At 38.5% G+C, this 15,894-nt stretch overlaps 1 protein-coding gene across 3 annotated transcripts in view; it reads left to right on the top strand.

Annotated features, from left to right (window-relative positions):
- The window catches only part of elf1 (E74-like ETS transcription factor 1), a 40,130-nt gene that overhangs the window by 7,138 nt on the left and 17,098 nt on the right, over positions 1-15,894 (top strand). Inside the window, exon 1 of one of the 3 annotated variants that reach the window (XM_038699843.1) lies at positions 4,388-4,682. The exons of 1 other annotated variant lie outside the window; for it this stretch is intronic. The gene's annotated coding sequence lies outside the window, so the exon portion shown is untranslated. Of the gene's footprint in view, positions 1-4,387; positions 4,683-15,894 lie in introns of those variants that run through there. One more of the 3 variants, XM_038699845.1, reaches the window with a different exon arrangement.

Below are 15,894 nucleotides of genomic sequence, written 5' to 3' on the forward strand. Positions count from 1 at the left end.
ACAGTCCTATTTGAAGGCTCCATTTGCTAAACTTTGACCCCCTTTGAATGTGGTATGAGGCCAGCTTCTGTTGTTGGACTGTTACAAAGAACTAGCACAAAAGAGTAACCAGTGATTTCATTCTTAGCTCAAAGGAAAGGTGTGTCCTTTTAGTTAGTCTACAGGGTCACCGGACTCGCCACTGATCACACATGAAGGCTTTTTTGTTTTGCTCGAGTTAATATGCCACCACTGTAGAAGTAAAGCAGACAATGCACCGTGCTTTTTGTGTTTTCACACTGTTGCCTGATTTTAATTGCATGCCAGTGACATGTCATGAGGCATCGGCAATTTAAAACATCTCCACTTTTATTGCTTTTCCCCTAAGTGTGGGTGTGATTTGTTTCGCAAATCTGGGTGAGTTTGCATTCAGTGTTACAGGAGATAATTGGAAATATTGTAAATTCTCAGGAGAGTTAAGGGCAAAAATTTTTTTTGTAAAACACACAATGAGACATTATTCACATGCCACTCATGAGGCTTTGCAGTTTAGTCTGGATTTATGGCCATGAATGTGCCTTTCTAGACACTGTAAACCAAATACCAAAGATGTGTGTCTGTCTGGTGTAACTAAGTCTGCTGCTTTTCTATTTTTATTCAGTCGAGTTCAAACTTTTGAGCTGTGATTTTCTAACAATCTAGTGTCTGTTTTAGCTGAAGATGAGCAAAGATGATCTTTTGCATGTTTGTCCAACCTGAAAGAAAGACCCTCCTTTTTTGTGTTACTTTGTTTTTCCATGTCTGACTCAGGAGTTTAGGAGAGTGTCGTTCAAATCTGTGATTTTGGCCTGAATGAAGAAAATTTACTTAACCTGACATTTTTTTGACGGTATTATTGAATATTTAACTCTTGCTTGCCATTATGCTTCTGGTGTTTATTGACCTGTAGTGGAAATGGATGCTGTTCTGGGAGTAGTAATCTGCTCAGATTTTGAAAACCTATGAAATGGTTTTAGAGGGGGAAATTGCTTATAGCTGTTTTACACTGTTTCTAAAGCATGTTCATGACACAAATAGAATTTCTTGTGCTTGAATACACCAAAAAACAGCTACTGCTTATATAGCCAATGGGAAGGTGTGATATTACAGGGTCCCTGAAACCAGTCCCCTAAGTAGCATTTCAGTATCAGCGTTGTTGTGCTAAGCTGCAGTTATGTTGACAGGTATGAGTTGTCTGTCTCGGACTAATACAGTCCTAAAGGACGTAGTAAAGTCACTATCGATGCGCCATATTTTCCCCATGATGTCACCATTATGCTATGGTGACATCATGAACAACAAATCCGTGTTAAAATCATAGAAATCCTGCTCTCTGTGAGCTCCTACACAAACACAGAGCAAAAGTCAGTGGTCAGCAGAACAGAAAGGCCACGCTGGAAAAGTGAACCAGGTGAAGTGAAGATAAGGTTACTCAAGTTGACGACAACTATGCTTGTTATGTCAGTGCAGTAAAACCTTCGAGATTAAAAATCTCCTGTTCAACAAGCATAAATATATAAAGGTGTATATAGCAGAGGTGGCCAAACTTTGATTGTGGGCCATATACAGAAAAATATGATTAAATTTTCAGCATTCAATCACTGTCTTCTTTCTTCATGGTTCTGCCATGTTTAATCAACTGTGGTAAATGTTTCCATTGAGTAGTAATAAATAATTGTAGGTTAAGTAGTTGTTAAAATGGCTGTGCCTCTAGTGTTCAAACTGTGCAATGTGCAATGTACAGTGTAAATTTATTAGAAATAAGCTCATGCCATAGTCATAGCAGGCCATTTAAAATCGGGCAGGGGGCCGCATTTGGCCCGGGGGCCATATATACCACCCCAGGTATATAATAAAGTATGTAATTATATAGTGACTTTGCTGTTATAAATATTACTGTTGCTCCTCTAGAAACGTCATTTAGTTATATTTAAAATATTGAATTCTGACCGTGCACTTTTAGTAATAAAAAGGACCAATAACATTTTTTATGTAGCTCTTCTCAGCTTTATCCATGAACACCTTCAGCACAAATTAGCACTGGCAGGTATTTTGGTTGCAAGCATGTTTGACATTTTGAGTTCATTTTAAACTATCAAACATCATAATTCTTACTAGGAAGCCTCGGGTTATTTTTGACACAGTCACAATGTTGACTTTGAAACATTTTACATTTATGATTCTGGATATACAACTGACACTTAATTAGGGTAAACTTTAGCTCATGTGCAGGTCTGTCTAGCTCAGTGAAGCTTTTCACAGGACATGTACTGACATTTAGTTCATTCTTGTTAATGTAGTTCCTCTCCCCAGAAACTACAAAGACAGTGCTATATATGGCTCAGAATATACTGGCACAGAGAGAAATAAATGTGCGCCTGAGGATTCATTAAAGAAGTGTGTCTGATGCCTAGCCATGCCTTCTTATCTATATGTTTTCTCCTATTTAAGAGACTTAAATTCTGTTAGGGAAATATTTTTTTCGACAGCTGTCTACTCACAATTAACAGAGTACTGGAATGCAGCGCAGTCTCATTACGATTGTCTTTTCTTTCCAAATTTGAAGAATATGCTAAATTTGTGCGTATAGTCAAAGCGCAGCACTGTGGCTCTCAAACCTTTTCTCACTTTATTGCAAACGTTTCCTTTACTTTGATGATTTCTGAGTATGAACTGTGTGAATATGTACATGAACTTTCAATCTCTGATTTATAAGATAATAAGGTTATTAAAGAATAAGGTTTTTAAAGACATGAAAGTGCCCTATTTATGGTGGCAACATCTTGGAACACAAATTGCCTGTTGCTCTCACAGGATAAATTACAATTAATTCATAACATCCCTAATATTGATAGAGATGTACTAAATGTGTGCAGCTCTTATTTAGACCTCAGATACAGTTTGGTGTTTATACAGAGATTCAATTAAATGCCATTGAATTTGCTTGTGTACATTCATGTGTGTGTTTTTGTGTGTTTACATAGTTGTTTGGGATTATAGCAGAACTGCAGTGCATTAGCCTTAAGAGTTTAGAAGAAGAAGTGAAGAGCTTCCTCCAAGGCTTTAGGGGGTTGTGGACAGTATTTCCAAAGGCGGTGATGAATGGAGCTTGTTTGGTGTAACTTTCCCTCACAGAAAGGCTATCAATTTGCACTGAAGCAAACAGCTGCTTTCCACTCTGAGCTGAACAGTACTGAACGGAGGCCAGGAAGAATTAATGTGATGATGAGAGCACTCGATGGAGACTGAGAGGGTGATTTGGGGGTCCGTGACAAACAGACTCTGCTGCAGTTACAATTGAGTTTAATGGGTTCATTTATAAAATATCAATATCCAAGTCCTCTGTTAGTTTATGTTCTTTCCCAACAATGCTTTCATCATTTAAGCCAGGTTTTATTTGAATATTTGACTTTTACTTCTGTTAAATTAATAAAGTACCAGATGGGGATTATCAGTGGAAAACGTGTAAATTGCTGCACAGACAAGAGTGTGAAGACAGTGTTTTCAACACCACAGACCACCACTTCCTGTTCGCTTGAATGTCATTTCTGATAAAGATTCTTATCAAGTTCTACACAGCTATATCTGTGTACACTGAACCTGACAACATATGCATGTGTCAGTATTACTATTCTGTGTCACCTACTGCATCCAAACTGTGACACTTTCTGCAACACCTTTTAATGTAGAATTTGAGACGAATACCTTGTTGTCTGAGTTAAACCCACATGTGATGATTCAGGAGTCATAATCACTGAATCTTGAAGAGGAGGAACAGGGGGAGGAAGAGAGGATTTTTGGGCCTCTGTGGTGAAGCACTTGCTCATACCTAAATGCAAATGACTTTACAGTTTCATTTCTTTGTACCTACCACCAATAGAAGTTGTTTTATGGCTTTCTACTGCAGGGAGAACAGCTCCCCCACAAGTCAGTAGCTTTACTGGCTCATTGACATGTCTAATAGACTCAATATTCACTGTAAATATTTTAATGGGACACAAGGAGATGTGAACTTTACTTCTTAGCTTCAACACAGATTTTAATCGCCATGCCTGGCCCATATTGTATGTTCAAAGTCTAAACTAAGTGCATACCTGTCCAACTGTTTACCTACACCTCCAGCACTCTCCGCCTCTGCAGGAGAAACCTGTCTATCGTCTTTCATGCTGTTTTGAGGTGTGGCCCTCTAGTCCGACCTCTCTGCTCTCCCCTCCCCCCCACCTGCAGCCCTGTCCAATTCCTGCCATAGATAGAACTCACCTGAAAGGATTTGCATTTTGGGCTGATACTCGTCGCTGATTGGCCAGGTGAAAGCACTCTGCCTCAGGGCTCCCCTACCAATGGCGACAGCGCTGCGTGACTCATAGGGAGAGGACAAGTTGCTCCACTACACTTCTCCTTTTTCTGCTTCAAACAGCAGCCATTGCCATTGTCTTTTTTTTTCTTCTCTTCTCCAGTTTTGTCTTGACGCTGTGAGAACGAGGTGTGGGGTTGGCCAGTGGTCCACGCCTTCAGACAGCTTTGTCCCCCTCTGAATGCCCCTTGGATTATTCCTAGTTTCCACTTTTGTTGTATATTTTTCTTTAGATTTTTATTGGTTACTGAGATCGACACTCGTTCAGTTGCTATTATGGACCTTGTCACCCGAATCCTGTGCCTTTGAGGTTAGTGATGAATAGTTCTCCACCTCCTTTTCACACTTTACCTATTTGATGGTTGTTGTTGGTAGAAAAAAAATGGCTTGAAATTGGTTCCCGAGAATTTTATGTTTAAGAAGTTTTAATCAATATTACTGTACGGCGTGTATATGGGAGCTGTACTTAAGTTAGTGGACAGGCAGCTATGTAGTTAGGTCGCCATAATGTACACCTTTGGCTTTATCGTTACATTTTCATTAGCACACTTGACATGTTAAAGTTTCTTAATATTACAAAGAGGACAATCTAGACCTGCTCTATATGAAAACTGCAATGAGATAACTTCTGTTATGAATATAACTGAAGTAAGGGAGCTTTAACAAGTCATGCAAGATCAATTATTCAACTATTTAGGTACATATTTTTTCTCCATCAAGCCTACTTCTGCATCAAATTTTGTTCAAGGAAACAGCAAAACAGTATTCACAGTACTATGATTACAAGAATTTGATATATTAGGCTTTTAAATTGGGTTGCACATAATCAACCCAGCTTCCTCAAACTCGGTTGAGACTTTCTATGGCTTGACAACGTGTGAGATCAAGTAATAGGTTTGAGATTTTGTGAAGAAAAATAACCAGTATGAACGATCTTCTGCTGATATGTCCGATTGTTGCTTTTCTTTTATGAATTGTTGCCTTATATGGCGTGTTGAAGCAAGGGCGGGAACAGTGTTTTGCAAGCTCCTGGACCAAGCCCACATGTATTTTTCATGGTGTGGTAATCAGTAATTACACATTGTGTTGGTTTTGATCCCCGATTGCTTTCCAAATTCAATATATTTATTAAAAATGTTAAATGCTGCATTAAATAAATATTATTAGTAGTAAAACGTCTGTGGTTTGTTGCTGTTACTCTCCACAGTCTTGTGCTTGGAATCAGTCATGGAGTGCTTCATGCATCAAAATCTTCAGTTCATCAGAACACAGTGTTGCTCATCTTGTAATGTACAGACACAGAAGGCCTTCCTTTCAATTCAAAGGGCAGTTTGAACTCGCAGTGTGTTGCTTCCTCTTTTCTGCCCATTTTAGTTGACCTTCCCTAAAGTCTTTTTTTCCCATCAACCAGTAAAATTATTCTGTTGCTGAGAATTGGTTTCTAAATGTTGCTCAGTGCAGCAGAGATAAAAGCGCACTTCCTGTTTCCCCAGAAATCTACTGCACTTTGTGGACCACACAAGACATTGTGCACATACTATATCGCTGAATAAACACAAGTACATCAGATTTCAACCCACTTCTTACTGAAGCTTTCTTCAAATGCCATAGGAAAAGCTCTAAACCAGTGGAGACCAAGCATTTTCATCCAATTTTGGTCTGACTTTTCTATGTTATGTTAAAAATACCTAAGCATTGGGATTGTTTCACCAGTTTGGCATTCAAAATTGATTTTGTTGATGTAATGTCTGACGCAACTTTCAGTTGAGGCCTAAGATGGGCAACTGAGAATAGATCACTCAGAGATACCAAATAAATATCTGAAAAGGCTCAGTTACTGAACTATTTTTAGGTTTGGATCAATTGGCCTTTCAGTGGAGGAGCAAATTAATTATTTTCTCGTATTTGTATTTAACACTTGCTCTAGAATCAGCACATGACCCAGTAAGTGAATAGCTCTGTTGTGTTGAGCAGACACGAGTTTGCATTTGCCCTGACTTTTTCATCATACTCTGTGCCCACCCTGATTTGGATTGTAAATGAGGCCCTCGTGGCTGAACTCATGCTGGAGGTGCTGTTTAGTGAAGCTTTGTGTGTGTCTCATTCTGAAAAAGAAAGGGAGGTGGGCGCTGGACAGTAGTTTCAGGTTGGCTCTTCCTTGAATACAAAGTCAACAAGTCTTAGCCTGTAATTAGATCATTAGGCTTGGGCAAGATGACGGAGGTGGTGCAAGAGAAGAGCGTGACGGGAGGAGGAGGAGGAGGAGGAGGGGTGGAGTTTATTACTACAGTCCCTGCATGCCGAGATATGTAAAAATGGAGGGTTTATTCAGTTTCAAGTTACAGATACATGCTTGGTTTAAAATAAACACTGAGCCAACTTTGTATGGTCAGATACAAACAGTTTTTCTATGCCCTGAATAGAACAAACACAGAACAAACTTCTGTTTCATGTGGCCAGGTACAACTTGTTCTTTATCACAGAAAGGATCAATGGTATTTCTTTCTCTGTATACATATCATATTGTTTTGCAGCAATAATACAAATAGAGTGCATTTTCATAGGCTAAATAATGATTGAAAGTTAGTGGCATAGACAAACTTTAGCTCACCTTGTTTGGTCTTAATGTGGAAACCAACCAAAATTATTTTAGAGGTTCTAACTAAAAGGAGACCAGATTTGCATTGTCATCTTTAATTCAATATTTTAAATTGTCACATTATGTTCGCCATGACAAGAATAATTTCTTTCTCTCTAAAGAGATAGCTGATTGGCTGCCCCATTTATTGAGGGGGATGTGGGAAGCCAGTGAAACTAGTTATGTCTTGTTTACTCATGGTTATTATCTTTTAATAAACCTGCCTGGAAAATGTTAATATGAGAAAGCAGAGTCAGAGCTCCTGTCTTGTTTTGATGATTTGCTTGGTTGTTCTATGTTGCTCAAGCATGGATTTGCATCATGTTTCCATGTCAGTTTCTCTATTTCTTCATTGCCATTATAATTTCCATAGCACTCTCTTTTTCTGGAGTGGATGGCGGCCTTAAGGTTGAAGAAGTAGGCTTGTGACGGGAAGTTTGAACTCCTGTAACCAGCTGGGAAAAACTGGGTGGGGAAAGTTAATGTGTAACACTCTACTCTGCCCTAACAGCTACTGTCAAGGCAAGCACTGTATCTCCAGATGCTCTCAAGACATAGCTATGCTCAGTAGGTCAAAGCCACGTGTGTCTCTGTGTTAATGTGCTGCAGGTAAACTCAGGAAACTCTTCCTTAATGAATAAAGTTAAACTGATTGAGCAACTGTGTCCCTATGTTGCAACTATCTCATACTCAGAGCATGCTGGGACTGGCAGCCTGATGTTCTGAAGTACATGTCAAACCTGAGCTGTGATCATCACATTTAAAAAAACACAGAGCCCAGAGCAGAGCCCTGAGACTCTCTCTATCCCGACATATGTCATTTCAACCCTGGAAAAAGTTATCTTTGTCAGAGAAGCAGTGGTGATGTTTTTTTTCTTATTGCATCTTTCTCTTCAGACTTATTTCCAGAGAACTGAAAAGGGTGTGGTGTAATGCTGGACTTTTCAGAGATTATAAAACCCTTTTAAGTTCCAAAACATTCAATGGTTGGCTTGGGTCTTTCAGGGATTTTTATTTTTGCCTTAGTGGTGAGGTGACGAGACTTTGAATGCATGCATACAGTTTTACATTTTTCAATAGACTCATTTGCAAATCTTTTTCTAATTTTCACATTAACATTGCCTTGAATCCCCCAGAAACTGTGAAACAGGGGAGCTCCCACGCTCTCCTTGCTACCCACTTTACTCAGTCTCAGAATGCTCCAGAAATGGGCAAGTATATGAGACTCCCATCACCCACCTGGCGGGAATGGGTGAAAGACAAGAGTGTCATGTTTTCAGACATAGAAAGCGAGAAAGAAAGGGAGTGTTTGTGTGTGTATGTGTGTGTGTGTGTGTGAGAGAGAGAGAGAGAGAGAAAAAGACACAGAGAGAGAGAGAGAGATGATATGTGGAATATCAGGTCACACCTTTGGACAACACTCCTAGTTATGCAACGTACCATGCCGGTCAGGGCACAGATTTTGTGCTAGCAAAAGCAATATGGCCAGTAGGTCCACTTAACCGGAGAGTCTATCACAATGCAGTGTATCAGGCTCAGTGGTGGAAAGTAACAAAGTACATTAACTCAACTACTGTATTTAAGTACAGTTATTACATACATGATTTTTATGCTACTGTAGGCTTCTTCAACACATTTAAGAGGGAATGTTGTAGTTTCTTTGCAGATTAAGAGTTTACATACAAAAACAATAATGCATTATAAAATATGTTGCATTATTACAGATTCAACTATCAAACAGTGTGTTAAATTGTTCAAATGTACTCCATGTTGACCATCTCTAACATTAAAATACTGCTTACACGTTAATGCATCAGTAATAATACGCTGATATTATAATATATAATGCAACAACACTGAGAAGGGCCTACTAAGTACTAATAAGTAAAATGTTGAATGCAGGACTTTTACTTGTTATGAAGTATTTCTACTTTTTATTTTTACTGTGGTTATTATACTTTTACTCAAGTAAGTACTTCTTCCATAATTGATCATGCTGGATATACCAAAAAAAGTAGATTTCTGAATAAAAAGTTCACTCTACTTGTTGGTAGAATGCTTAAAACGGGAAAAATAAATATGCTGATCATGAATTAGGGAGTACTGTACAGTCAACTACAGAGGCTAATACTGTTGAGATTGTTGGATATGCCTTGCCTTTTAGTAGCATGCAGTTCTTGTAACTGACTTTAAAGTTTAAAACTTTCTGTAGTGAACTACTGTACCGTGGAAATCGTGATAGTGCATGTATCTTGATAAAAGGTTCTAATCCGTCGTAGAGCTTTTGTGGGTGGAGGAAGGTTTGAGGTGTGAAGTTTATTTGTAATAGATAAAAGTAGCATGCCGAACCTCATAAAAGTTTCCATTACAGCTTTCTGTTGGCTTTGTCTTTGTTTGAAGCATGGTCATTTGTAAATATGGGAATATGATACAGCTAGCTGACAGTTAAATTGCTAGCACTACATACTATATATGCACTATAATGCAGTGGCCTGGAAAACACACTCACATTGCCACGTTTTTCTTTCCAATTACATGGGTTCCACCCTGCATGAGGCAACATGGCTAAAAAAATAGGCTCCCCAACTATAAGATGCACGTGAACATAAAACTGACATCCTAAGTGAAATTAATTTTATCTGACGTCTGTTGCCACCTCCCTTACACTCACTCATGCTAATTTAAACATCATGTTGGTTTTATTGCAGTATCAGTTGGTACAAAGAGGCATTCTGACCTAGACACAGAGGGAAATTGATTTCCCACTTGCTTTTCAGAGGCTTTGGTCTCAGACACCCAGCTGCAGTGGTGTCTGTGTCTGGAGGCCTCAGCAGCAGGCTGTCAAATGGAAAACTGGCCATGGCCATAATGACTTCAGCACTCAAATAATCTGTTGGTCAGAGTTTAAGTTAATTTATTTTTTCATTTATTTATTTTTGTCTTGAAACCTTCCGTCCTTTCCTTGATGTTTTGCTTTCATATTATTTAAATGTCACTTTTTTTTTCATCACATTCTCCAACACCTCCCTGTGTGTTCGCGAAGTGCATAGTGACCAGAAATGAAAGAACTGTGGTAGACTCTCAGGCATTTCATTTAGGTTAAATTGAGCCTCAAAGAGCCACATTTACGAGTGCGATCAGGCCTCTTTAGAGAAAATTTGTCATGCTGCTGGTGTGGTGGACAGAATGTGTGAATAACAACGGGCTGAACCACAGGTTTGACAGATGAACGCCACAGAATTCAAATCTAAACCCTTTTAACATTAACCCGTACTTCTAGCTTTAGATTTAAATTCTAGCTGTCATTCATAGCCTTAAGGTCAGTGCACAAATAGCTACATGCAGAGATGACAGATTTTGGGGACATTAACTCTATGGTGACATTTCATTTCTTTATAAATTTGTCCATCAAGGATTGTATTGTAAGTCCTTACATTTTAGCTTAATGGCTGCCCAGAGTGCTGCTCACTCTAATCAAAACAAACATTACACTTTACTCTCACTTGGGGCTGGGGTAAGCAATTTATTTCAGAAGCATTGTTTTTATATTTGTTGAAATTGTCTTCACATTCTGACAGAAATCAGTAAATCAAATGCTCTGACACAAAGATGTAAAAAAGAAAATCTGGTATCTGTGGCCATCACAGGACTTTAATAAGCATGGCCGATCATTTTATTCAGACCGAATGAATGAAAGAACCTGCCTGTCTACCTACCTGCCCGCATGAAAATGTGTTTTGGGGGAGTGACTTTAGAGGTAGGCCAGAAGGGAGGGGATGTGATCATTTCAGTTGGATACTTTTTAAAATTTAGCAGTCTCCTGCTAGTTTCTCATACTTTGCCTGCCCAAGCTTTTATTTAATGGTTAAACATTTTGGCAAATGTGCTTGTTCGCTCTCTCTTGCCAGGAGTTGGATGAGAAGATAAAGACCTTTTTCATCTGTCCGTTTATATATGAATCTATAGGCAGCAGCCAGTTAGCTTAGCTGAGTTTAGCATATGGGAGAGACTAGCTAATGCTACCTGTTTAATCCATACAGAAACCAAAAGGTGTAGCAAATAAACATTGTGGTTTTACAGGGAGTCATTTGCCATACTATTTCTTGGCTTGGTACACATTAAACAAACAAAATGTAACGTGTAAATTAGTAAGATTTAGAAGTGCTTGTAAGCAGATTTTTTTTACCTCTGGACAGAGCCAGGCTACCAGTTTCCCCTCTATCCAGTCATTATGCTAAGCTAAGTGTTTGCTTTCTCCAGTTTCATGTCTGCTGTACAGACGCGTACGTGGTATCGATCTCCTCATTTAATTCTCGGCATGAAAGTGAATAAGGTATTTCCCAAAATGCTAAACTAGTCTTTAAAGACTTTCGTAACATAATCTTCCTGTGTCTCAGTGAGTCACAATGTGTTTTAAAAATGTATTTATTTGACTTATCCTGTAACAGCAGTTTACTACACAGGGAGACGCAGTTTGAATATCCATTCAGTCGTCTGTTGATACTTGTCGTGCCTGGTCTTCAACTTATGTCCTTGTAAACACACATGGGCCTTTGCTGAGCTGAATAAGGCCCACCTTCTATCTCTTTCTTGTACCACAGAGCCTAATTTACAAGCTCTCTCCCTCTGCTTGTTCCTAAGCAACAGCCGCTCCTTGTTTACCTTTGCGTTTTTGCATTGTGATTCTTGTCAGAACAACATATCCCCCAGGCCCTCGGGAGACTGATTGTCAGGCCTCTTTATTCAAAGTACTATTGAAGCAAAGGTTACCATGTCACTGATGTATGTATCACCCTGAAAAAGTAATAGGTTTAGAAACATTTTTATTAAACTCATATACTTATCTTCTTCTACTTCCCACATATAATTATTACAGATCCTTGATATAGTTAAACAATAACGCCATGTAAATATATTGTTATATAACCAGATTAAGCACGTCTGTCTCTTTAGCAAGGTAGTTTATTGTCCTGCACCCATGCTGCACCTTCCTCACTGCCTGGCAATCATAAATGAGTGTTTTTCATAAAGCCTTCTCAAATATTGACCGTGCTGGGCAGTCTGTTCTTCTGTTTCACATCTCCAAAGGTGAAATCAACCTTTGATTGATGTTTGCAGCAGCTGAAATAAATTAAAATTGTTGGCATTAGTACAGTAATCCTAACTTTTTTGTTTTTAATCGTGTAGTGCACGTCAGACATAGTTCCAAAAAAACATGTCAGGATGACGAGATAAAGTGACTGAAGTGCAAGTAATGTTGTAATACCTAAAGCATGCAATCCAAACATTCGTCATGACTACATGAGTTGTAGTTTAAGCTTGTTAGTTCAGTCACATAGCTTAACCGTTTTTGTCCTATTTTGAAGTATGCACATGACATCATGAAATGCAATGACTCGGCACTTCTCTCCTGAGACTTTTACTGGCTTCAAGATTAGATGGAAACACTGGTCCATGATACCTAATACCACACTGACCTAGTATCCAGTTGTGTGAAATCAGATAAGCTGTTTTTGTAGCGCTTTTTAAACAGAGATCCTGCAATACTCCCATAAAGAAAACCCTCAATTCTCCAGCTTGTTTTTTACACTGAATGTTTTAGTGAATAGAAATGTATTGTCTGCCATTTTGGGAAATATGCTTATTTGTTTTCTTGCCAAGAGTTAGCTGAGAAGATTAATACTGCTCTTTTGTCTGTATGCTACATATAAAGCTACATACAGCATAGCATAAAATTTTATGTTTGCTCTATCTAATGAGAACTATCCACCTTTCAGCACCTCTAAAGCTCACTAAATAATATGTTTTATCTTGCTTATTTACTTCCTACAAAAACAAAGTGTAAAACTGACAAGTTGCAGTTTTATGGGGGTTATTTTATCTTTATGCTAAGCTATGCTAACTCTGCTGCATATTTGCTGTAGGCTACAGGTGTGAGAGTGGTATAGATTTTCTCATTTCAAAAAGATAAAAAGCGTAATCCCAATACTGTTGAACTATGAAAAGCTTGACCCCAAAGTGTATGACAAGACAGAGAAAAAATTTGGTTATCTCATATCTGTTTTTATTCCCTCTCTAGGCGTGTTACATATTGCTGCATGCCTGACTATGGGTGGACACATCAGTCTGCTTGTGTCCAGACCTGTTTGGTATGCAGCCTCCTTTGTAACAGCTGGGTCCCCTGTTCATAGCCTTGACTGAGACTTGGAGCCCTGAGATTTCAGTGCTCCATCTGAACATGTAATTTTTAGTATGCTGCAATGCTGGTGTGGAAATTATGTTGGCAAAGTTCATACAGTGTATAAGCTCTGAATGGAATTTCTCCCTTTGAAAAAAATTAGCTGTTACATAATCAGATGGCGGCTATCAATGGTAAATTTGTTTATTGGTATGCTATAGAAAGAATCAGGATTTTCATCAATCACCTTGTTTTTTATTGGCGCTTGGTTTATAGGATGTGCTGTTATTTTTCTGGGTATGATATTCTCTCTTGCTGCTGCCAGTATACCTGTGCTGTGACATGTTAACGTCGGTATGAATGTAAACACATCAGAGATGGGCGTGTAAATAAGCTATTTCAGAAGCAGGTACAGTATGCAGCACAGTAGTGCACACAGTAGGGTTTGAATTTAGCTTTGTTTTACGAGAATTTATATAAATGTTGTATGTAAAATTATTTTATTTTGTCTTTTACCTTTTACAGAGAGGTGATTCTATGCACTAGCTTCCTGTACATGTGTAATATCTGTGGGAGGCTTGCTTACTGTATAAAAAGGAGAGAATTTAGCTTTTACACTCTAGTCATGCATTAAATTGCTCCCACACAGCAGCCAAAACAACAGCAGTCGGGATGAAGTATTTCAAATATGTCTGCAAGAAAGGAATCAGCAGGGCAATGCAAGGCAACTGACACACATGCACAGGCTTGCACGTTTTTATCCTTGCCTTTTGTGTTTGTTTTTTTTTTTTGTTACTTGGAATCATTGTGATTTTGAAATAGAAGAAATTACATGATCGAGCTGAGACACAAGAGAGGCTCTAGGGAGCAATATTTTTACCTGGCAGGTTCATATTATTTTCAGATTTAATTTCAGATTGCCAGAATTGAACAAATAGACAAAGGTTTTTCTGTCTGTTTGAGCCAGATGCATCGAATGCTATATAATTCAATAAAAGAGTGTAGTGGACATGGTCATGGCAGGTTATGGAAAGTAAAGCAGGTTAAAATTGTGTCTTACTTTCCAGACATTGTTTACATGTCCTGCACACCTGAACAGTGTCAACATATTGTTGCTGCTTGACCAAATGTGTCCGTTCAAAACCAGTTTCTAAAAGGACCAAATTTACAAATTAGATCTATAAGAAACAATGGACGATCAACATTTGTACTGTTCTCCACACTTACCAGCTCGGACAGGCCCTCAGAGCAGACTAACCTGTAAACTCAATAAATAACGTTGTGATTTTGTATCTTTAATTATGTATTTGCACATCTTGTTTCGGGATATCTAGAGAACGTCTTGCCATTTTTAGTGGTTAGGTCAATGCTATGACCTTGGAAAGACTCACAGTAATGTAGAAAACATTTAAGCGGCAGGACTCTCATTTTGTATAACATCACTGGTTGTAGATTATATCAGCTCTGCTGAGCACTGCTGTTGTTAAATGATGTAGCCTTGAGTGGTAATTTTAAAAAGATCCCCAACATTTATACATATTATTGTATGCTGTACAGACTGTAAAGTCCCTTGAGGCAAATAGTGGTTTGTGATATTGGGCTATATAAATAAAATTTACTTGACTTGCTAGACCAGTCTTACTTCACATCTTACTGACAGTGTCCAGATGCTTTAATAAAATCTTACAGCCTTGTGGACATTACAGAAGCACATAGCGCATCAAACTGTGATGTTTGAGGGATGCAGATGTCTTTTGTAAAACTTTGCTGCAATTTCCTGTCCTGTTTTCACAACTTCTGTGGCATGTGGCCTGTTGCCACATAATAGAAACAGGCCGCTGGGGGTAGTTTTGACAAATGCGCTGCTGTGTTAAGTTTAAGTTAAAACGGGCTTCTCTTTGGCAAAACCTGGTAAGACAGCAGTTAGATAGACAAGATGAAAATAAATGACAGTTGTGAAAAAAACATTGTGATTTGGATTTGTGTGGTTTAATTTCCAGGCCTATCGTTTGTTCATATTAACTAGCAGAAAAAGTAAATTCAACAGATAGAATTTTTCTACAATGTTAATGAATGGCTGTATGTGCTTTAGGGCATTTATTCTCAGTGGCTCATAAAAAAAGTTTGCAGGGTGCTCTAGTTGCACACATGGCATGTAAGTATACTGATATACTTGTCTAGTGTTCTGACCTATAAGTGAAAACTGTGTGACAGGAACCATGTAGTTTGTTCTGAGAATTTCAGTAAAACCGACTCATGGGGCCACAAGTAAGGGATGCTTGCATGCATGCATGTGTGTGTGCATGTGTGTGTGAAGGGGTGGGGGGTTAGTAATGCTTGTCTGTGTTTGCACTCCTCGTGTCACCATTGTGGGGAAGAAATGTCTGCAAATAGCAGGTGTGGCTTTGTGAGCGCTTTGTGATCCCTTTAATTCACCATCATTGTCATTAAACAACCTGAGTGTAGCAGGCTAAAAATGTCAGAAGGTGAGAAAATATCTAATGGTGTCTAATTTGTAGATCATATTTGAATAAACACTTTCAACCTGCTATTCTAATACACAGTATTGTATTTGTGGGTCCAAAAAACAGTTATCTGTGCTTAAACTACTAGAGACTTTGACTTGTGCATGCAGAACGTGTTTTCCTGTGGGTTTACTAAACTAAACTAAAATACATTTTTCATTGAAAGTCAATGATTTTTTCT

Source organism: Micropterus salmoides, unplaced genomic scaffold, assembly GCF_014851395.1.
Source record: "Micropterus salmoides isolate LMB-PRFRI ecotype aquatic unplaced genomic scaffold, ASM1485139v1 Ms_hic_scaffold_5, whole genome shotgun sequence".
Classification (NCBI taxonomy): Eukaryota; Metazoa; Chordata; class Actinopteri; order Centrarchiformes; family Centrarchidae; genus Micropterus; species Micropterus salmoides.